At 40.4% G+C, this 21,264-nt stretch overlaps 1 pseudogene; it reads right to left on the reverse strand.

Moving 5' to 3' along the window:
- Positions 1 to 952: 952 nt before the first annotated feature.
- Positions 953 to 4,253, reverse strand: LOC128474618 (polyubiquitin-C-like; annotated as a pseudogene).
- Between the last annotated feature and the right edge of the window lie 17,011 nt (positions 4,254 to 21,264).

Here is a 21,264-nt window from a genome sequence, read left to right on the forward strand (position 1 = left end):
GTTAAAAGTAACATCAGGAAATATTACCTTACTGAAAGGGTAGTGGATGCATGGAATAGTCTTCCAGCAAGCATGGGATAGGCATAAGGCTAAGCTAGTAATAGGATAAGGCCAGGAGCTAAGGAAAGTATTTAGAGGCTGGGCAGACTTATGGTAAAAACAGAGAGACAGAAAGAGGAGATATTAGATTAAGAGAAAGGAGAGAGATAAAATAAGATGGGAAAAGAGGAGACAAAAGAGAAAGGGGAGGGCTTGGGACAAAAGGTAGAGGTAAAAATGAGGTGGGAGAACGAGAGGAAGAGAAGGGGGGTATACAGAAAGGGTAGGGATAGGGAAAAAAGATAAAGCGATAAAGTTAAAGTGGAGACAAAGAGGAGGAGAGATAAAGAAAACAGATGAAAAGAAAGGGTAGAGAAGAGAGGAAGAAAGAAAATGAGAAGATGGGATCAAATAGAGAGGGGGAGATAAAGAAAAAGAGAGGTAGGAAGAAAAGGGAGGGATAAAGAGAAAGAAGAAAAAGAGAAAAGGGAAGGTGTGGCACAGTTAAGGAGCGGACAAATGCATTATAAGCATTTACCATTGCCACTTGCAATACAAAATACCATATCTGACATTAATTTTGGTACCACCATTGCAAAAACAATGACTGGCCTTGCACATTTCGTTTTATTTTTTATTTCAAATACTTTATATGGTTTCTGCCTATTTGCTCATAAGTTGCTGAAATAATATAAATACAGTTTTTATTAAAAAGATGTTCAGCTTAGTCTAAAACCAGCTAGATCAGGGCCACCCATTGACAGGCGCAGTTTGTGCCTTTTCAACCCAGGATATGGGATTTCTGCCTCTACCAGTATATTTTTGCATTTCTCCCTTTTCTAAATGCATTAACTTTCCTTCCCTTTTATTCTGCAACAGTGGATTCAGCACCAGGAAACATGCCACACAAACACACATTCTACTTTTATTTTATTTTTAATCAAACCATAATACATTGTTTTCATAACACAAATAATATGCTACACATACTAAAGGCATTCAAAATTTAGATTCTTACTTTCTAAGTAAATTATTTCTTAACAGCACACATCAAAATTTATACAAACCAATGTGTATATTTGTTTTAAAATATGCAATGTGTCTGTTGTTGGCTCAGTCAGATATAACATTTCACTCTTCTAGGCCTAAACAGCAGGTTCAGATTAGATTATTTGCTGCTTAGCATTCTCTACTAAAATGGAGAGGTACACTCTAAGGTCAGGTGCTTAATGGTGTGACTTGGCTCTAAATCATTATCTTGCCTGTCAGGGATTTTACAATTTTCCACCCCGTAATCGAAGAACAAGATGTAGTGTGGATTCTTTCTGGATGTTGTAGTCCGACAAGGTGCGACCATCTTCCAGCTGCTTGCCTGCAAAGATTAGTCTCTGCTGATCTGGAGGGATACCCTCTTTATCTTGGATTTTAGATTTCATATTCTCTATGGTATCACTAGGCTCAACCTCCAAAGTAATGGTCTTTCCTGTCAATGTTTTCACAAATATCTGCATGCCTCCTCTCAGACGCAGCACCAAGTGCAAAGTGGATTCTTTCTGGATGTTGTAGTCAGACAGGGTGCGACCATCTTCCAGTTGCTTGCCGGCAAAGATCAATCTCTGCTGATCTGGAGGGATACCCTCCTTATCTTGAATCTTGCATTTCACATTTTCAATGGTGTCACTTGGCTCCACTTCCAAGGTGATGGTCTTGCCTGTTAGAGTTTTCACAAAAATCTGCATGCCTCCTCTCAGACGCAGCACCAAGTGCAAAGTGGATTCCTTCTGGATGTTGTAGTCTGACAAGGTGCGACCATCTTCCAGCTGCTTGCCTGCAAAGATTAGTCTCTGCTGATCTGGAGGGATACCCTCTTTATCTTGGATTTTAGATTTCATATTCTCTATGGTATCACTAGGATCAACCTCCAAAGTAATGGTCTTTCCTGTCAATGTTTTCACAAATATCTGCATTCCTCCTCTCAGACGCAGCACCAAGTGCAAAGTGGATTCTTTCTGGATGTTGTAGTCAGACAGGGTGCGACCATCTTCCAGCTGCTTGCCGGCAAAGATCAATCTCTGCTGATCTGGAGGGATACCCTCTTTATCTTGGATTTTAGATTTCATATTCTCTATGGTATCACTAGGCTCAACCTCCAAAGTAATGGTCTTTCCTGTCAATGTTTTCACAAAAATCTGCATGCCTCCTCTCAGACGCAGCACCAAGTGCAAAGTGGATTCTTTCTGGATGTTGTAGTCAGACAGGGTGCGACCATCTTCCAGTTGCTTGCCGGCAAAGATCAATCTCTGCTGATCTGGAGGGATACCCTCCTTATCTTGAATCTTGCATTTCACATTTTCAATGGTGTCACTTGGCTCCACTTCCAAGGTGATGGTCTTGCCTGTTAGAGTTTTCACAAAAATCTGCATGCCTCCTCTCAGACGCAGCACCAAGTGCAAAGTGGATTCCTTCTGGATGTTGTAGTCTGACAAGGTGCGACCATCTTCCAGCTGCTTGCCTGCAAAGATTAGTCTCTGCTGATCTGGAGGGATACCCTCTTTATCTTGGATTTTAGATTTCATATTCTCTATGGTATCACTAGGATCAACCTCCAAAGTAATGGTCTTTCCTGTCAATGTTTTCACAAATATCTGCATTCCTCCTCTCAGACGCAGCACCAAGTGCAAAGTGGATTCTTTCTGGATGTTGTAGTCAGACAGGGTGCGACCATCTTCCAGCTGCTTGCCGGCAAAGATCAATCTCTGCTGATCTGGAGGGATACCCTCTTTATCTTGGATTTTAGATTTCATATTCTCTATGGTATCACTAGGCTCAACCTCCAAAGTAATGGTCTTTCCTGTCAATGTTTTCACAAAAATCTGCATGCCTCCTCTCAGACGCAGCACCAAGTGCAAAGTGGATTCTTTCTGGATGTTGTAGTCAGACAGGGTGCGACCATCTTCCAGTTGCTTGCCGGCAAAGATCAATCTCTGCTGATCTGGAGGGATACCCTCCTTATCTTGAATCTTGCATTTCACATTTTCAATGGTGTCACTTGGCTCCACTTCCAAGGTGATGGTCTTGCCTGTTAGAGTTTTCACAAAAATCTGCATGCCTCCTCTCAGACGCAGCACCAAGTGCAAAGTGGATTCCTTCTGGATGTTGTAGTCAGTCAAGGTGCGACCATCTTCCAGCTGCTTGCCAGCAAAGATCAATCTCTGCTGATCTGGAGGGATACCCTCTTTGTCTTGGATTTTAGATTTCACATTCTCTATGGTATCACAAGGATCAACCTCCAAAGTAATGGTCTTTCCTGTCAGTGTTTTCACAAATATCTGCATGCCTCCTCTCAGACGCAGCACCAAGTGTAATGTGGATTCTTTCTGGATGTTGTAGTCTGACAAGGTGCGACCATCTTCCAATTGCTTGCCGGCAAAGATCAATCTCTGCTGATCTGGAGGGATACCTTCCTTGTCTTGAATCTTGCATTTCACATTTTCAATGGTGTCACAAGGTTCCACCTCTAAAGTGATGGTCTTGCCAGTTAGAGTTTTTACAAAAATCTGCATGTTCAGCTAGAAGTGAAAAGCAAAGTTAAAGAAATATTGCTAAATGTCGTTTCTTTTCAGACAAATAGTGTAAAACATCAAATATCAAAATATATGGCCATACTAGTAACCACGACAGCTTTGTAAACCTATAAAGTCAAATTTGACTTTAAGGATGATAGTTTGACCCCATATTTGTTAATTCTTTCTTTCTTTTGTTGATGTTATTGTTTACTTGTTGTCTAATTTCTCTTTATGTATTATGAAAACAACAAAAATAAAAATTAAAAGGAAAAAAAAAGTCAAATTTGGATCTTACTATGTAATTCTGCTTCATGTATGGATGTTAAAAACTATAAAACATCATGAAAACAACAGATCCACTCTGACATAACAGTATGGTTACAGTAGCACTCTACTATATAGATGACATGTAAGTATAAGTTGCCCAGTGCCATTTATATATACCAAATATACACAACAAAGTGTGTAGGGTACTTAAAGTGTAGCAAAAGAAATACTAAATATTTAATGTCAATGGTTGTAGAATCAAACAGATTAGTTTTAAATCACAAAAAGTTGTAAACTATTTGTAGGGAGCAATGATATAAAGTGAATAAAGATTAGCAAATAACCTTACCTTCTCTTACAGCTAGGCACAATAACCTCTGTGTAATCGTTATAAAGTGTGAGCTTCTGCTTCCTGGGGGTTTTATATATCTTTGTGACAATGACATCACAGATTAAATAGACTAGCTATGTTCATGTTTCTTCTGTACCCGAGTCATAGGTCCTAAAATATTCATCAGTTAAAGCTAATCAACTATAATTAAATAAATGATTGGTTTCTATGGAGGGTACCTCCCTGTTTTTTTGCATAGTAATTCTTATTTGGCTTCTTGTGAAAGATGCTGGTTATGAAAATTACAAAAGTACAGAACAGGAATAACAGGTTATCCACAGTGAATGAAGACACTGTATAAAATGATTCACACTGGTTAATAAGTCCAATTCAGTTGCTGTTCTGTATTTAAAAGTTTTAAGCCCATGAAAACAACACAGAAACTTTTCTGTCACAAAAGAAGTGAATTCTCTCAATCAACTGGTCTATTGTTAGGTCAAATGGCATGCTGAAGGAAATTACATTTATAAATACAGTATTTTGTCATGAAAATATTATATTAGTTAGAGAAAGTGGCAATATACTTTTGTGCTTGCAATATCCAAAACCACTAACATACTGTATCACCCCCTAAGTCTACAATTGATGACCCTTCTTTCCCCAGGATTTGCATTGCATACCAAAAAAAGAGGGACTGGCTCTAGTGGCCTAGCTATACTGGAAACAATGGGTGCTGATGATAAGTGGTCCATCTCTTGGTGGTCTGGAAACCTGTACCTCTCTGAACTTCTCTTTCCTGTTTCCTTTTTAGACTGATGTAGTAGGCAATACAAATATTAGTGTATGCTAAACAAAAGCCACTCTAAGAAGGTAGGGAGATAAGCACTCCCACGGTACAGTACCAGTACCTGACGGGCTTGCCCCATACCAGGTGAGGATACAGTGGGTGAAGAAGCGCCATACGATACTTGTTGCTCTAAAGTATTGGGTGTATATAGTGGCATCTTAGCTACCCAGATACTCCCTTGAAAAAAGGCATAACCTGGGACTTTGGGAGTTATCCCACGTCTTCAGACCTTGTCACCCGTCTAGTATTTTGAATTGGTTTGTTTTGGTAATGTAGTGTTAACTATGATTTGTACATATATTTTCAAAGAAATAGTCTTCTTTGCATTATATATGGTATATCATTTATTAGACCTCTGGATGGGAACTTTCTGTGGTTACGTTTCTGTGTATAGAGGACACAGTACCTCAGCATTGTATAACAATTCTTTGTCTAAAATGTCAAAATTTTCAAAATACAATTTTTCTCATATCTATTCTGTGGGGCTCCAGAATTTTTACCGTATTTCCCCAGTATAAGACGCACCTTAATTTTGGGGGCCAAATTTTTTTTTAAAAAAAATTACATAAAGTACTGGCTTCCTGGGCATGATATGAGTGTGATTGATGTTAGCTGCTAGCAATTGTTAGTAATCGTACTCCTATCATGCTCAGGCAGCCAGTACATGCACATCATTTTCAGCCTCCCTGTGCCCCCTACACACGGATCCATGTTAACACACACACATACACACACTAATTCATCTACTCCCCCACCTTACCTGAACAGCAGATCTTCTGGTGCCGCTCGCAGACTTCCGTGGGGGCCGCTGTTTCCCCTCTGCCTTCCTCGAGCAGGAACAGAAACTGAGCGGAGTCATGTGATGCGATGTGCATTCACGTGACTTGTCACCGCGGCGGATCAAGAGACGCTGCTGAGCAAAATAGGTAAGCAGCAGGTCCCCTTTTTAGTAAAAAAAAATATATATATATATCTACCACCACTTTATAAGACGCAAATTTTCTAAAAAGGTGCGTCTTATACATGGAGAAATACGGTAGTTAACAAGTTATTGATCACTAAGATAAACTGACATTTGTTTACATGGCACTCATCACTGTAAATCCAGTTTTACATGGGTGTGTATGTGGTGAAGATTCTAGGGCTGCAACTAACGATTATTTTAATAATCGATTAATCGGCCGATTTTTTTGTCGATTAATCGATTAATCGGATAAAAAATATTAATAAAACCCGCACCCACCCACTGCCCCATCAGTTTCCCACCCGGCAATCATATGCTCTCGTCTCCTCTCGCTCTCTCTCTCTCGCTCGGGTCTCTCGCTCTCTCTCTCTCTCTCTCTCTCTCTCTCTCTCCTCTCTCCTGCTCTCTCTCTCTCTCTCTCTCTCTCTCTCTCTCCTCTCTCTCTCTCTCTCTCTCCCTCTCTCTCTCTCTCTCTCTCTCTCTTCTCTCTCTCTCTCTCTCTCTCTCTCCTCTCTCTCTCTCTCTCTCTCTCTCTCTCTCTCTCTCTCTCTCTCTCTCTCTCTCTCTCTCTCTCTCTCTCTCTCTCTCTCTCTCTCTCTCTCTCTCTCTCTCTCTCTCTCTCTCTCTCTCTCTCTCTCTCTCTCTCTCTCTCTCTCTCTCTCTCTCTCTCTCTCTCTCTCTCTCTCTCTCTCTCTCTCTCTCTCTCTCTCTCTCTCTTCTCTCTCTCTCTCTCTCTCTCTCTCTCTCCAATACGTACCTCCGCTACCGAATCATTCCACTTACAACGGTGCAACCGCAAAACTTTATTCAAATCTTCATCGTACACGCGCGTCACATCCGTCATTACGTAACTTCCAGCAGACAGACACTACAGAGCTCTGCAGCAGAAACGGGGGAACGCCGGCGGAGGTAAGTGATCGACGAATCGATCACTCGATTAATCGATAACGAAATCGTTATCGATGATTCCCGTTATCGATTATTATCGATTTTATCGATTCGTTGTTTCAGGTCTAGAAGATTCCTTTCGGGAGGTACTGCTCATCAGTATTTGCAATTATTGCTTTAAATTGCATATGTCATACTCTTAAACCTGTTCTACAGTGCAGCTTGCAAGGACAGGAATGAATCATCTCAGAAAATATTCACTTGTGTTATTCAATGTCAGTAACATTTTAAAATGGTCTGCAATTGAAGACATACACATAATTAGGTTTACACATGAGTGGGGGGGGGGCATTACATTAACCAGTACAAAAGGGGATGGCTGGGGGCATTACATAAAAATCAATACCCAAGGCTGTGGGGCATAAATGCACAAAGGGAGCTGGCTGGGGGCACAAATGCACATGGGGCAATACACAAGGGTGTGGGGGAGTACATTCATATTAAAGGGGGACCTGGCTGGGCATCAATACACAAGGGGGCAAACACACAAACAACAAAGCAGTGTGGAAAGCATTTTTATGCTTTGTGTAGCTTAACCAATCCTGATGCGGGTGTAGGTGTGGCAGAGTCTGTCCTGGTGTGTGTGTTTGGGTGTCAGTGTGGCGGAGTTTCTCCTGGTGTGTGTGTCTGGATGTCAGTGTGCCAGAGCTGTTCTGGTGTGCGAGTTTGGGTATCAGTGTCGCAGAGCCTATCCTGGTGTGTGTGTTTGGGTGTCGGTGTGGCAGAGCCTGTCCTGGTGTGTGTGTGTTTTTGTGTGGCAGAGCCTGTCCCTGTGTGTGTGTTTTGGTGTGGCAGAGCCTGTCCTGGTTGTGTGTTTTGGGTGTCAGTGTGGCAAAGCCACAAAGCGCCGGCAAAGCCACAAAGCGGTGGTGAGTGTGTTTGGATATCAGTGTGGCAGAGCCTGTCCTGGTGTGTGTGTTTGGGTATCAGTGTGGCAGAGCCTGTCTTGGTGTGTGTGTTTGGGTGTCAGTGCGGCAGAGCCTGTCCTGGTGTGTGTGTTTGGGTATCAGTGTGGCAGAGCCTGTCCTGGTGTGTGTGTGTTTCGGTATCAGCGTGACAGAGCCTGTCTTGGTGTGTGTTTGGGTGTCGGTGTGGCAGAGCCTTTCCTGGTATGTGTGTCTGTCGGTGTGGCAGAGCCTGTCATGGTGTGTGTCTCGGTGTTGGTGTGGCAGAGCATGTCCTGATGTGTGTGTCTGGATGTCGGTGTGGCAGAGCATGTCCTGGTGTGTGTGTGTGTGTGTGTGTGTGTGTCTAGGTGTCAGTGTGGCAGAGCCTGTCCTGGTGTGTGTGTTTGGGATTCGGTGCGGCAGAGAATGTCCAGGTGTGTGTGTGTTTGGGTGTCTGTGTGACAGAGCCTGTCCTGGTGTGTGTGTTTGGGTGCTGGTGTGCAGAGCCTGTCCTGTTTTGTGTGTTTGGGTGGTGGTGTGGCAGAGCCTGTCCTGATGTGTGTGTGTTTGGGTATCAGTGTGGCGGAACCATTCTTGGTGTGTGTTTTGATGTTGGTGTGGCAGAGCCTGTCCTGGTGTGTGTTTGGGTGTCGGTGTGGCAGAGCCTGTCCTGGTCTGTGTGTGTGTTTGGTCATCTGTTTCCTGGCACTTTACTGTAGGAATAAATTGAATTACCTTATTTGCTCGATTATAAGACGAGGTTTTTTCCACATGAAAAATAACCATCATCTTATATTCAAGGTCGTCTTCTAATCAGACCTCAAATAGAGATCTGACTTCAAGACTAAGATCCAGCACTGCAGGGGACCTGGATCCTCCTCTCCGGCGGGCATCTGCAACCGCCACTTCTGTCCAGTCAAGGAATCTGGAGCACGGGGAGAAGTCTGTAAATCCAGTTTTATATGAGTGTGGACATGGTGAAGATTCCTTTTGGGATGTACTGCTCATCAGTATTTGCAATTATGGCTGTAAATTGCATATGTCATGCTCTTTAACCTGTTCTACAGGTGCAGCTTGCAAGGACAGGAATGAATCATCTCAGAAAATATTCACTTGTATTATTCAATGTCAGTAACATTTAAAAATGGACCGGATTTGAAGACATACACATAATAAGGACTATTCAACAAAGCTGGGGTTTCAACTCACTCATTCACTATTCATTATAAAGGACCAACACTGGTCCTGTATAATCCATAATTCAAAGTTTTGTATAAGTAGAAAAACCAATTTCAAGGACTTTTACCATTATATAAATGCCTCTTTGCCCTGGATCTTACATTTAAGTTTTTAGTAGTGTTACTTGGTTCTGCTTTCATTATGGTGGTTTTTCACAAGTAAAACATAAGACAATTCACATGATCCCTTTAAGCGATAAACCACCTGGATTGTATATTCCTTCTGGATATTATAGTCTGATTGACTGAGAGCCATGAAATGGAAGATACTTGCAAACATTAATTTCTTCTGGAGGGACTTGGAGGGACTTCCATTTTGTCTTGGATCTTACATTTTACATTCTCTATGGTATCCCTTAGCTATGTTTCTAGTGTGATGATGTTGCCGGTCAGAATGTTCACAAAGATGAGTTGGCAGGTGAGTTGTGTTTAATCCCTTGTCTTCAATATACATTATTAAGCTCTCACCCCAGGAAGCTTCTCCTGCAAAAGATCTTGGGTGGCTCTGTATATAGTTAAGGAGTGAGATTTCAAATCCTCCTTACCTCAAACTTAAACTATGTATTATAAAGGGTCAGCTCTGGACTTCGTGGTGGAAACTCTTGACAGTGTTGACCCTTTTCAGAGTCGTACCTGGGAACACCGCTTCTCCAGGTCAACACCCGAATTCTCCAGGTCTCAGGAGCTGGGTCTTCACACTCTCCACTCATTTCCCCTTTAAATGGGGGTGTTTCCTGCCAAGTCAGCAGGATCGCCCACCAATGTCAGAGGATCTGCCCACCAACTTTATTTATTTAACGTGGAGGAGAAACAGGGGCGCTGAGCGGTCGCTCATGAAGTTCGGCGCCCCTCACTCTCCTACGCAAGGCATCGATCTCCTTCACGGTGCCGGCGTTTCATGCTGAGAGCCGGAATATGATGTCATATTCCGGCGCACACCACGCACGTGAAGCACGCACCACGGTAGAGTGGGAAGACAGATGCCTCACGCTCCCAGCGCAGGACTCCAGCAACAAGATAAGTAAACAAGGTAAGTAAGGAGGGAGAGGGGGTAGATAGTGAGAAGGGGCAGAGGAGGGGGAGGCAGTGAGAAGGGGCAGAGGGGGGGAGGCAGTGAGAAGGGGCAGTGGTGGTAGATAGTGAGAAGGGGGAGGCAGTGAGAAGGGGCAGAGGTGGTAGATCGTGAGAAGGGGCAGAGGTGGTAGATAGTGAGAAAGGGGAGAGGGGGCTACATAGTGAGAAGGGGAGAGGGGGCTACATAGTAAGAAGGGGGAGAGGTGGTACATAGTGAGAGGAGATAGACAATGAGAAGTAGGGGAGGGGTAGATAGTGAGAAGGGGGAGAGGGGGTACATTATGAGAAGGGGGTACATAGTGAGAAGGGGCAGATAATAAGAAGGAGGTAGATGGGGAGAGGGGGTAGCTAGTGAGAAGTGGGAGAGGGGGGTGGATAGTAGGGAGAGGGGGTACATAGTTTACCGACAAAGATGTCTTACACTGGGCTGTTTGGGGACAAAGTTGGCTCAGGCTGGGCTGTAATATGTGTGTATCTGGGTGCTGATCAGGTTCTATGTGGGCAATGTGGACACCAGGGCTGGCTTTGGGGTGTGCAACCTGTGACCTATACCTTTAATGCTGAGTTTATATGTGAATTCCAATTGATTTATACCTGCAAAGCTGGGTGTGTGTTATTCTGTTGATCTGTATTTAGTACGCTCTGTTTCCATACATTATTATTGTATACCTACAAATAGAGGATTTGTATGTCTGATTCTGTTTATTTGATATATACCTTCAATGCGGAGTTAACATGTCATTTTCAATTGATCTATACCTGCAAAGCTTGGTTTTTTTTTTTTTTTTTTTTTTTTTTTTTTTATTGAAGTTTTTATTTCATTGACAATAGTAACTTACAATAAACTATTGAGTTGAAGAAAATACATTAGAAATGTGTTACAACTGATATTAAATTCCAAATTGGTCTCCAATAATTGAATTGGCTCCAGTACGTGAAAATAATAAATTAATGAATATTAAAATAAGAATATATTAGCTGGATACAATATGAAGAGAAAATACTCCTGACTTAGAAAACAAAAACAAAAACCACTGGCCTTATTTCTACCTTATTGTGAACCAATTATTAATACTACTTGTTAAGTACATGAAAATGAAAGGGAAAAAAAACTAAAATACATCGCACTGTTACAGTAGCAAAGACATACATTTATAATTGGATATGCAAACATAACTACACATAGTATATGATACATGCAGAAAATTCATTAGGGAAAAAAATACATGTCTCTCCATGGGCCCATTTACACAAATCCATATACAAACATATATATATCCCTACATACACATGCATAATATACATACACATATACCTACACATGCATATACATCCCTGTTTCATTCCTCTTCCCTTCCTTTTTACTTACTACTCTACAAAAAGAAAGAATAACCTGTTAAAAAGTACCAGATTAAGTAAGAGTTTTTTCAAGGGCTATATTGGATATAGGAGCCCAGACCTGATCATATATAGCCACTGAATCTGAAAGAGAATGAGACATGTATTCCATGTTTTTTATATCTAATAAAATATGGATGATTTCTGAAAATTGTGGGCCCGTGTTGTTTTTCCATTTCCTAACTATGGCAATTTTGGTAGCTAACAGTATATATTCCAGTAATTTTGATTTAGATCTGGAGATACCATGAGGTACTGCTCCTAAAAGAGCAATCTCAGGTGAGACTGGAACATTGAATTGAAGTAGTTTGGATGACAAGCAAAAAATTCTATTCCATAATGGTTGAATTTTGTGGCAATACCACAGAATGTGACTTAGAGTACCCTTTTCTCCACATTCTCTCCAACAAAGATGAGAAATATTTGGGAACATATGATGTAATTTCTCTGGGGTGAGATACCATCTATACAATATTTTTTTATTAATTTCTTTGTGATTAGCGCACCTAGATGTTTGGGAAAGTGTACGTACATTTTTGTTCCATTGTTCTTTTGTAAAATTTATTCCTAGTTCTACCTCCCATTTGAGCATATAAGGTAGTTTGTCTTGAAGCATTTGCTTTTGTAGGAAAAAATAACAAACCGAAATAGCCTTTCTTATATAGGGCACTTGCTTGCAGAGACTTATAAGGAGTAAAGTATTGTTATTACCTATTTGTAACAGATCTGAATAAATTGATAAACAATGTCTTATTTGTAAATATACATAAAATTGCTTATATGGTATATCCCAAATCTGATGTAATTGTTCAAATGATAAAAAGGTATTCCCATGAAACAAATCATTAACCTGTTTTATGCCTTTTGCATACCAAATGGATAAATCTATGTTAGGAATTAATAAACTGAGTGTTTTAAATGGGGTAATCTTTTGAATTTTAAATAAATCAGGACACAAACTAGCTGTCCACTCCCATGTTTTCAATGCCATATTAGATGTTTCCAGAGTAAATTTTACACTGGGGTGAAGATGTTTAGGAAGCCATAACAGTTCTTCAGGTTTATAAGAAATTAACATAGCATTCTCTAAATCAACCCAACCAATTTGACCTGGAGGAGAAAGTAACAAAATAGCCTGTGCTAAAAGTACTGCTTTATGAAAAATATATAAATCTGGAAGGCCTAGTCCACCCAGATCAACAGGTATTCTTAATAAGTTATCTGCTATTCTATTTTTTTTCCCTTGGTTAATAAATGTGTTTACATCTTTTTGATACTTTAATAAAGTAGCTTTAGAAATATGTAGAGGGATCATGCGAAAAATGTATAATAATTTTGGAAAAGCTGTCATTTTAAAAGCAGCTATTCGACCCAACCAGGATAAGTTATAAGTGACCCATGAATTAAAGTCTTTTTTAATGTCTACCCACAGTTCAGATAGGTTCGTTGGAATCATTTGTTTAATGGTATTAGTCAGTTTTATCCCTAAATACTCTATATAATGCATTTTCCAGAGAAAATCATATTGTTGTTTCAGAGTATTTATAGTACTTTGTGGGAGATTTAATGTCATAGCTTGAGTTTTTTTAGTATTAATTTTATGGTATGATATTTTACCATAGTTTTCTAATATATTAAATAATGAAGGGATAGATTTTTGAGGTTTAGTAATGGTTAATAAAATATCATCTGCAAATAAATTCAATTTTAATGTGTTTCGTTCAGGTATGGGAAAACCCACTACATCTCCAGAATTACGTATTTTTATAGCTAAAGGCTCTAATGCCAATACATATAATATCGGGGACAATGGGCACCCCTGTCTTGTTCCATTTGAGATAGTAATGTCCTTGGAAACGAATCCTTCATTTAAAACATTTGCTATTGGGGAAGAGTACATTGCCATTATAGCTCTGACAAACACAGAAGGGAATCCAAATTTTTGTAGTGTTGCTTTAAGATAATGCCAATTTAGTCTGTCAAATGCTTTTTCAGCGTCTAGAGAAAGAATTGCACATGGAATTTTTTTTTTTTCGGAAATCTGAATGACATTAATGAGTTTTCTTGCGTTATCTGATGCTTGTCTACCTTTAATAAAACCTACTTGGTCATTATGGATTAAAGATGTTAATAGTGGTGTTATCCTGTTTGCTAAAACCTTTGCGAAAATTTTTAGATCCACATTTAAAAGAGATATTGGTCTGTAATTAGCACATTCATCAGTAGATTTGCCAGGTTTTGGTATATTTATAATATAAGCTTTTAGCATTTCTTTAGGTATAGACCCTTGTGTCAAGAAATTATTAAAAAGATGCTGAAGATATGGTGTTAAAATCGAGCAAAACGTTTTATAATACGCATTTGAAAAACCATCAGGTCCAGGTGCCTTATGAGGACTGAGAGATTTAATAACCTCCTCTATCTCTTCCAAGGTAATCAATTTGCTTATGCTTTCCCTATTTTCATGAGAGATCTTAGGTATAGGCAGTGTTTCCAAGAAACCTTGTATGTCCTTAACTTGTGGGTGAAATATTGAAGGATCCTTTTTCAAATTATACAAATGATCATAAAATGTAGCAAATGTATCCGCAATATGTTTTGGGTTATATACTCTAGTATTGTATTCATTTTTCACAAAAGAAATATGAGATTTGAGAACTGTTTGTCTTAGCTTATTAGCAAGGAGTGAATCTGCTTTATTGCCTTTTTCATAATAATTATGTTTAAGTCGTCTCATAGCCAATTCAGTTTTATAGTTGTTTAACTCATCTAAATCTTTTTGTGTTTTTTGAATTTCAGTTAGTAGAATTGTAGATGGTTGTGTTTGATTTTGTGATTGAAGTGATCTCAATTGGGATTCCAACATTGTTACACGAGATTTACGTGCCCTATTCACCCTAGCGGTGTGTTGAATAAACAGACCCCGCATAACTGCTTTATGTGCTAACCATACTGTGTCTATGGCAATATCATCTGACATATTTTCTTTGAAATAATTTTGTATACATTTGCTAAATAACTTCTGCACTGATGGTTTTGCTAGTTCATATTCATTGACACGCCATATTCCCTGCCCTTTGATAGTGAGGTCGTTTTTAATTGTAACCAACACGGGAGCGTGATCTGACCAATTGATATTACCTATAGTACAACAATGTATTTGCTGTAGCATATATTTGTCAACCATTATATAATCAATTCTGGAGTACGTATTGTGAACTAATGAATGAAAGGTATATTCTCTATCGGAAGGATGTAGGGAACGCCATACATCTTGTAGCCCATATTCAATATGTAAATTTCTGATCCTTGCACTACTATTATTCTGGATATATTGACCCTTTATAGTTCTACTGTAAGAATTGTCAAGGGATGGATCCATTGTGATGTTAAAGTCACCACCTACCAAAATATTTCCTCGTTTGTATTTGTGGATTTCTTGGTATATCTTGCGTAAAAATAATGACTGACCTGATAATGGCGCATAAATATTAGCCAGAGTAAAATCTTGTTGATTGATAGTACAGATTAGAATTATGTATCGACCATGAGGGTCCAGGATGGATTTATGTATAGACACTGAAACATCATGTCTAAAAAAAATTGAAACCCCCCGTTTTTTCGAAGGCAATGTAGAATGAAAAGCTATAGGAAATTTTTTAGCATAAAAATTTGGTATGTTATCTGTGCTAAAATGAGTTTCTTGAAAAAACACAATATGAGCATGTGTAGTTTTAGCTTCCTCAAATGCTACTCTTCGTTTGTGAGGGGAGTTTAACCCCTTTACATTTATAGAGAGTAAATTCAAAGACATAAATTGTAAAAATAAATTATACAAATAAAGTGGTTTTGAGTTCTATCAAGAGCCCCTTCCAGAATCATGCACAAAATTTGATAGATAGGCCAGTAATAACTATAACTATAAAACCTTAACAACCAATTGATAACCAAATTTAAAAGTAATACCATGTCTTCAACTCTGAAATAGAGCCGAGTATTCCGAGAGCAACAATATCTGTATCTTAGTGTATTGGCGGGGAGATATAGTATAAATACACATATACACATCTATATATATATACATATACATACACATACCTAGTATAAAGCTATTTATAATCTTCATGCATACACAAGAAAAATAAATGTTGAAAAGCTTTACTACTCTGAGACTTATATTCCTTTTGGAGAAGTAGACGGTGAATTTGATGCAGATCTATCTACTGCTTTCCTCTTTTTCTGCGTCCCTGTCCATATTTTCGTAAGGTGAGTGTTAGGAAGGCTTGCAGTAGCAATGCTAGATTCTCCCATCAATCCCCATCTTTGTAAAAGATCCTGGCCTTCTCCCAATGATGCAATGACGGATGTCTCTCCATTTTTGGTGACAAGGAGTTTCACTGGAAATCCCCATTTATACAGAATGTTGTGCTTCCTTAGGACTGAGGTGATAGGTGCTAAATTGCGCCGTTTTTGAAGTGTACCTTTTGACAAGTCAGGGTATATTTCTAATTTGGCATATTTCTCAGGTAAATCTCTGTGTAATCTATGGCTTTTAAGAATTCGGTCCTTGATGTGGAAGAAATGAATTCTTGTAATTACATCCCGTGGTTTGTCTGTGGGTATTCCTTTTGGTTTGGGAAGTCTATGCGACCTATCAAGTATAATGTCCTTTGCCGCCACATCCTTTAGAAGAAATGCAAAAAATTCCCTCAGAAATTGTGGTAAAACAGGCCCTAAAATATTCTCAGGAATTCCCCTTATCCGTATATTATTTCTTCGGGATCTGTCTTCTAGGTCTGTTATTTGATTTTGTAATTTATTAATTTCTTCTTTCAAATTATTTTGTGAGGTAAAAAGTTCATTTTGTACTTCAGTTATTTCATCTACTTTATTTTCTACCTCATTTACTCTATCTCCCAAATTTTTAATATCCTGTTGGATTTTATTTGTAAAAGAAGCCATGTCACCTTTAATTTGTTGTCTTAGCATCTTCAGCATACCTTGCAAGGCTGTTCTGTAGGGAAATCCCTGGATAGCTGTTAATTCATCCTCATTACAACACTGGGAGGGCTCCATGAGAGGATTGTCATCGGCGCCATCTTGGATCCAGTCAGGGAATGACTTTAATGAAGCCTGCTGCTTCAATTTGGTTGCTGATTCTCCTGCAACTTTACCCCCTGACTTTTTTAACTTTGGAGTGGCCATCTGGAACACTTATAAAGCCGAAAAGGTAATTTTTCTCCCCTTAATTTTGCCGTTTTTTATTGTTGCCAGCAGAGCACCAGTTACTCGCTTCTGCTCATCACAGTTAGCTCCGCCCCCCAAAGCTTGGTTTTTGTGTTGATTCTGTTTCCATACATCATTTATGCATACCTGCAAATACCGTATTGGCTCGATTATAGGCTGCACCCGAATACAGGCCCCACCCTAAAAGTTGGGTGCTTTTCTAAAGAAAAATGTTTCTTAGTAAAAAAAACATAGAATTGATATGGTGCCACTTCCCCCCCCCCAGATATGCTGCCACTCTGCCCTCCCCCTAGATATGCTGCCACTCTGCCCTCCCCAGAGACATGCTGCCACTCCTCCCCCCGAGATATGCTGCCACTCTGCCCTCCCCCTGATATATACTGCCACTCTGGCCTACCCCGATATATGCTGCCACTCTGCCCCCCCGAGATATGCTGCCACTCTGCACTCCCCCGAGACATGCTGTCACTCTGTCCTCCCCTAAAATATGCTGCCACTATGCCCCTAAGATATGCCCCCCTGACTTACCAAAGCAGACTCCCGGGTGTCTTGCGGGGCCGGCAGGGGACATCTACGCAATACGCGTAGACAACTTCCGGTGCCGGCACTTCCCCCTGGGGGAATTCCTGGCAAAGGATATTGTTAAAGCACATCGAGCAGACGTGTCAGCAGCGGAGCTTGTTTACACGCATCGCTGCAGCCGGTGAACGTCTGCACGATGCGCTTAGATAATCTCCCGTGCCGGCACTCCCCCCCTGGAAAGTGCTGGCAGGGGAGGCTGTCTCAGCGTCTTGGAGAGTAGGATGCAGGTCCCCTGCAGTGCTGCAGGGGATCTGTATCCTAACCCTGCTGCCTGCCCGGCGCCTGGAACTGCATTTCTCGGACGTCGGGCGATATGAATTGTGCATTCCTGCGCTAGACCCCGAATATAGGCCGCACACCCCCACTTTAAAGACTTAAAGTGGGGGAAAAAGTGCGGCCTATATTCGGGCAAATACGGTATAGGGTTTGTATGTGATCTATACATGCAAGTGCTGTTTATATGTGTAGATCTATAGTTCAAAGGGAGGAAGGAAAAGAGAGGTATGGGTTAGGTATGGTATGGGAGAGGATCATGGTCAGGGTGAGAAGGAGGGAAGACTACACTGACTATCAGTCTTCCCCTAATCTGCAGTCAGTGTGGCAATTTTTTTTTTGGTGTGGTAGTGGAGGGAGTGATTGCAGGCTAGGGAGCGTGGAGCTGGGCCCTAGGAAATGCTTTCTGGGGTACAATTTTTTCAATATTTAAAACGTGTTTTTGTTACAACAGATTAGCTGTTTTGTTTAAGGAAAGCGATTTGTTTGTTACAAGATTTGTTTCCTTTCTTTTTTTTGGGGATGTGGTGGGCGCCAGAGGAGTAGTCCACACAGGGCGCCAGAACACCTAACACCGGCTCTGCTGGGGAGCTTTACAGAATATAGTTATATTGCTGTGATTTATGAATATTGTTGTATCAGCATGTCTTGTGATTAAAAGGACATACATGACCTGTACCCCCACATTTCTCTCAATCTTCTCTTTTCTCTTTAATCTTTCTCATCCCTTCTATGTCTCCTTCTTTCTCTCCTTACCTTTCTCTGGCCCATCCCCTTCTTTCCATCCTTTCTTTTGCTTTCCCTAAACAAAACAATATCATTATTCATTCTTCCAACAATTTAGACAGTCTCAATGGCACATAGCTTACAAGTACACACCTACTGATCTGTTCCTTTATCAAACGGATTTCTCAAAAACACCACCACTTCCCATCATATGAATCTTTGGTCACCCTGGACAGGCCTTAACGCAAAGGTCTAACCACACTCCAGAACTCTGATTGGAATTTTGCCTTAATCCACATCGGTGTTACAGATAGATCATAACATAGTATTAGTAGTACCATGGGAAATACTGTACACTATAGAGAACATCCAGAATTGACCATTACGCAATTTCCATTATTTTATGTACACCCTAATAAAATAGTCAAATGTAGGAACTTTAGCTTTGAAATGCAATATTCTAGTGGGGAACTGACACTAATGGGCTAACCTTACTGAACCCAAACAAGAATCTTCAGCATCACAAATATCTTTCATATTATTTTTAAAGTGACAGCATAATCCCCAACACAGTACACGACAGGCACTTGCGGAATATTAGGTTGTTGAAGAGGTTGAATGTGCTCTGACAAGAGAAATTGGAGGCCAATGAAACGGGAAATAACAGACATGTGATAAATCATGTAAAAAGTATATAGGTTAACATTTAGTCATCATACACTGGTTTAAACTAATTAGGCCATTGGAGTGGGATACGGTCAACTTCAGGACAAAGGGTGTATACTTGATAAAACCAAATCAATGTTATATAGGTTAGGTACTAAAACCCAATTGACATATCATGTGAAATTGGAAGCCCCTGTGGAACCTTCACTGAGGCACATTGACATCACTTCCGGCGCTCTGCATTACAAGCCGGCACCGTGGCAGAGCAGGGACTGTTTAAAGGTAAGTACCGGGGGGGGGGATCGTAGATTATGGCGTCGGCGAAGTTTAAAATGCCGCCGGGGGGGGCGGCGTTTTAAACTTCGCCCCAGGCGGCGTTAAGTCTTCGGCCGGCCCTGTTTGTGCCCATTCTTGGATAAGAAGGTCTGGCTGGCAATCTGTGTTCAAGTTTATCCCTAAGGTGCTCAGTGGGGTTTAAGGCCAGGGCTCTATGCAGTCCACTCAGGGGTACAGTCATGCTGGAACAGTAAAGGGCCTTCTCCAAACTGGTGCCACAAATTTTGAAGCATACAATTCTAAAATGTCTTTGTATGCTGTAGAATTAATATTACCCTTCACTGGGCCTAATAGGCCTAGACTTAAGCCTGATAAACAGCCCAAGACCATTATCCATCTCCACCAATGGAGATGTTGCTTCCCGAGGCAGTTTGGAAGACGTACTGTTTTTACACGTTATGTGATTCAACACATCCTCTTAGGCATATTAGGCTGTACTTTTTGTTACTTCTAGATGGTTCCACTTCACAATAATAGAACTTACAGTGGTCTGGGGTAGATCTAGAAAGGCACAAATTTCACCAACTTGTGGCAAAAGCAGCAACCTATGACAGTGTCACATTTAAAGGCAGCCCTGGACATGCTTAGGTGCAAGGGCTGTCATTCAAGGGCGCCCATAGCTGCAGCCTCTTGAGCCTGCAACAACCATGGTCACAGGGGTCGCAAATGTGACCAGGCCAACCACTCACATTCCTCATGGGACCACAGCTTACCTCTGTGTCGCTAGTGCAAGTAACCTCTCTTTTACCAACCAGGGGAAGCAGAAACGTAGCAGGGTTACGTTAGGTTGTCACGTAATGTTATGTGACCTTGCTGGATTCCTGTTTCCCCTGGGTGGTAAAAGGGTAGTTGCTTGCACAGTGTGCAATTGCAAGAGACAGTTGCAGGTGAGGTAGAGGTGTGTGGGAAAGAATTTGAATACGTATTTGTGAATGAGTATATATGAATGTATAATGTGTTATGGCACGTATGTTGGTGTGTATGTGTTTTAGCACTGATGTAAAAGGGTTGGCACAGGCAGGCTGTTTAATCTCTAATAGCAGCATTTTTTCCATGTAGCCTTACATAGGGTTTATCCTGTTGCCAGCTTGTCATGGTCTTAGGTATTATTTGATGATGGGAAGTTTTTGCTTAGAGGTGATGAAGTCATTTTTAAAAACAAAAGATAGCAGTGTAAATAATTTTACATAGACTACAGGTAAAGTATCAGGACATATGTTTGGATTTTCATCATATTTAATTTAGGAAGATTGTCAGCACAAACAAACATTTTGGGAAGACAAAGTTGTTTCTAAAAAAAAAAAAAAAGTTCTAAGCATAGAAACATTTAGTTCCTGTGGACGCTGCTTGACTCTCCTTTATGAGATGTGAACCTGTTGCTCATGCTTATACATTATAACCAACAGTGCTGCTTAAAAAAGCTGTCAGCAAACTAAACTATTTGTTAATGGGGAACTCCCATCGCCTTTTTGTATTACTGGTACCAGATTTCCAAAAATATTGTGTGGTTTCCTTTTTTAAAAGCAGCTCTGGTTTTTGCATAATGTTATTGTGTTAGCTACACATTGGCCACTTGTGATGTTCCATCTCCATTAACTTAGCCCAATCCACTAGACCAACTGGTAAACAGTACAACAGCTCATTCTTGAATTGCCCAGCTGGACACTCTGGATAATAGAAGGGTATTTCATAGCATTGCCATGAAGAATCAGCTCATTGTGGGGTGTAAGTCACCCAAAATATTGCATGACTGACCCAGCCTCTAGGTCTGTAAATAAAGGAAGTTCATTGGAACAAAAGGTTTTTGTCAAAACTAACTTGCATTACTCTATACAACACTGGGTTTTATGCTTAAGTTTAAAAATATATTTATTT

Source organism: Spea bombifrons, chromosome 2 (genome assembly GCF_027358695.1).
Source record: "Spea bombifrons isolate aSpeBom1 chromosome 2, aSpeBom1.2.pri, whole genome shotgun sequence".
NCBI classification, from domain to species: domain Eukaryota; kingdom Metazoa; phylum Chordata; class Amphibia; order Anura; family Pelobatidae; genus Spea; species Spea bombifrons.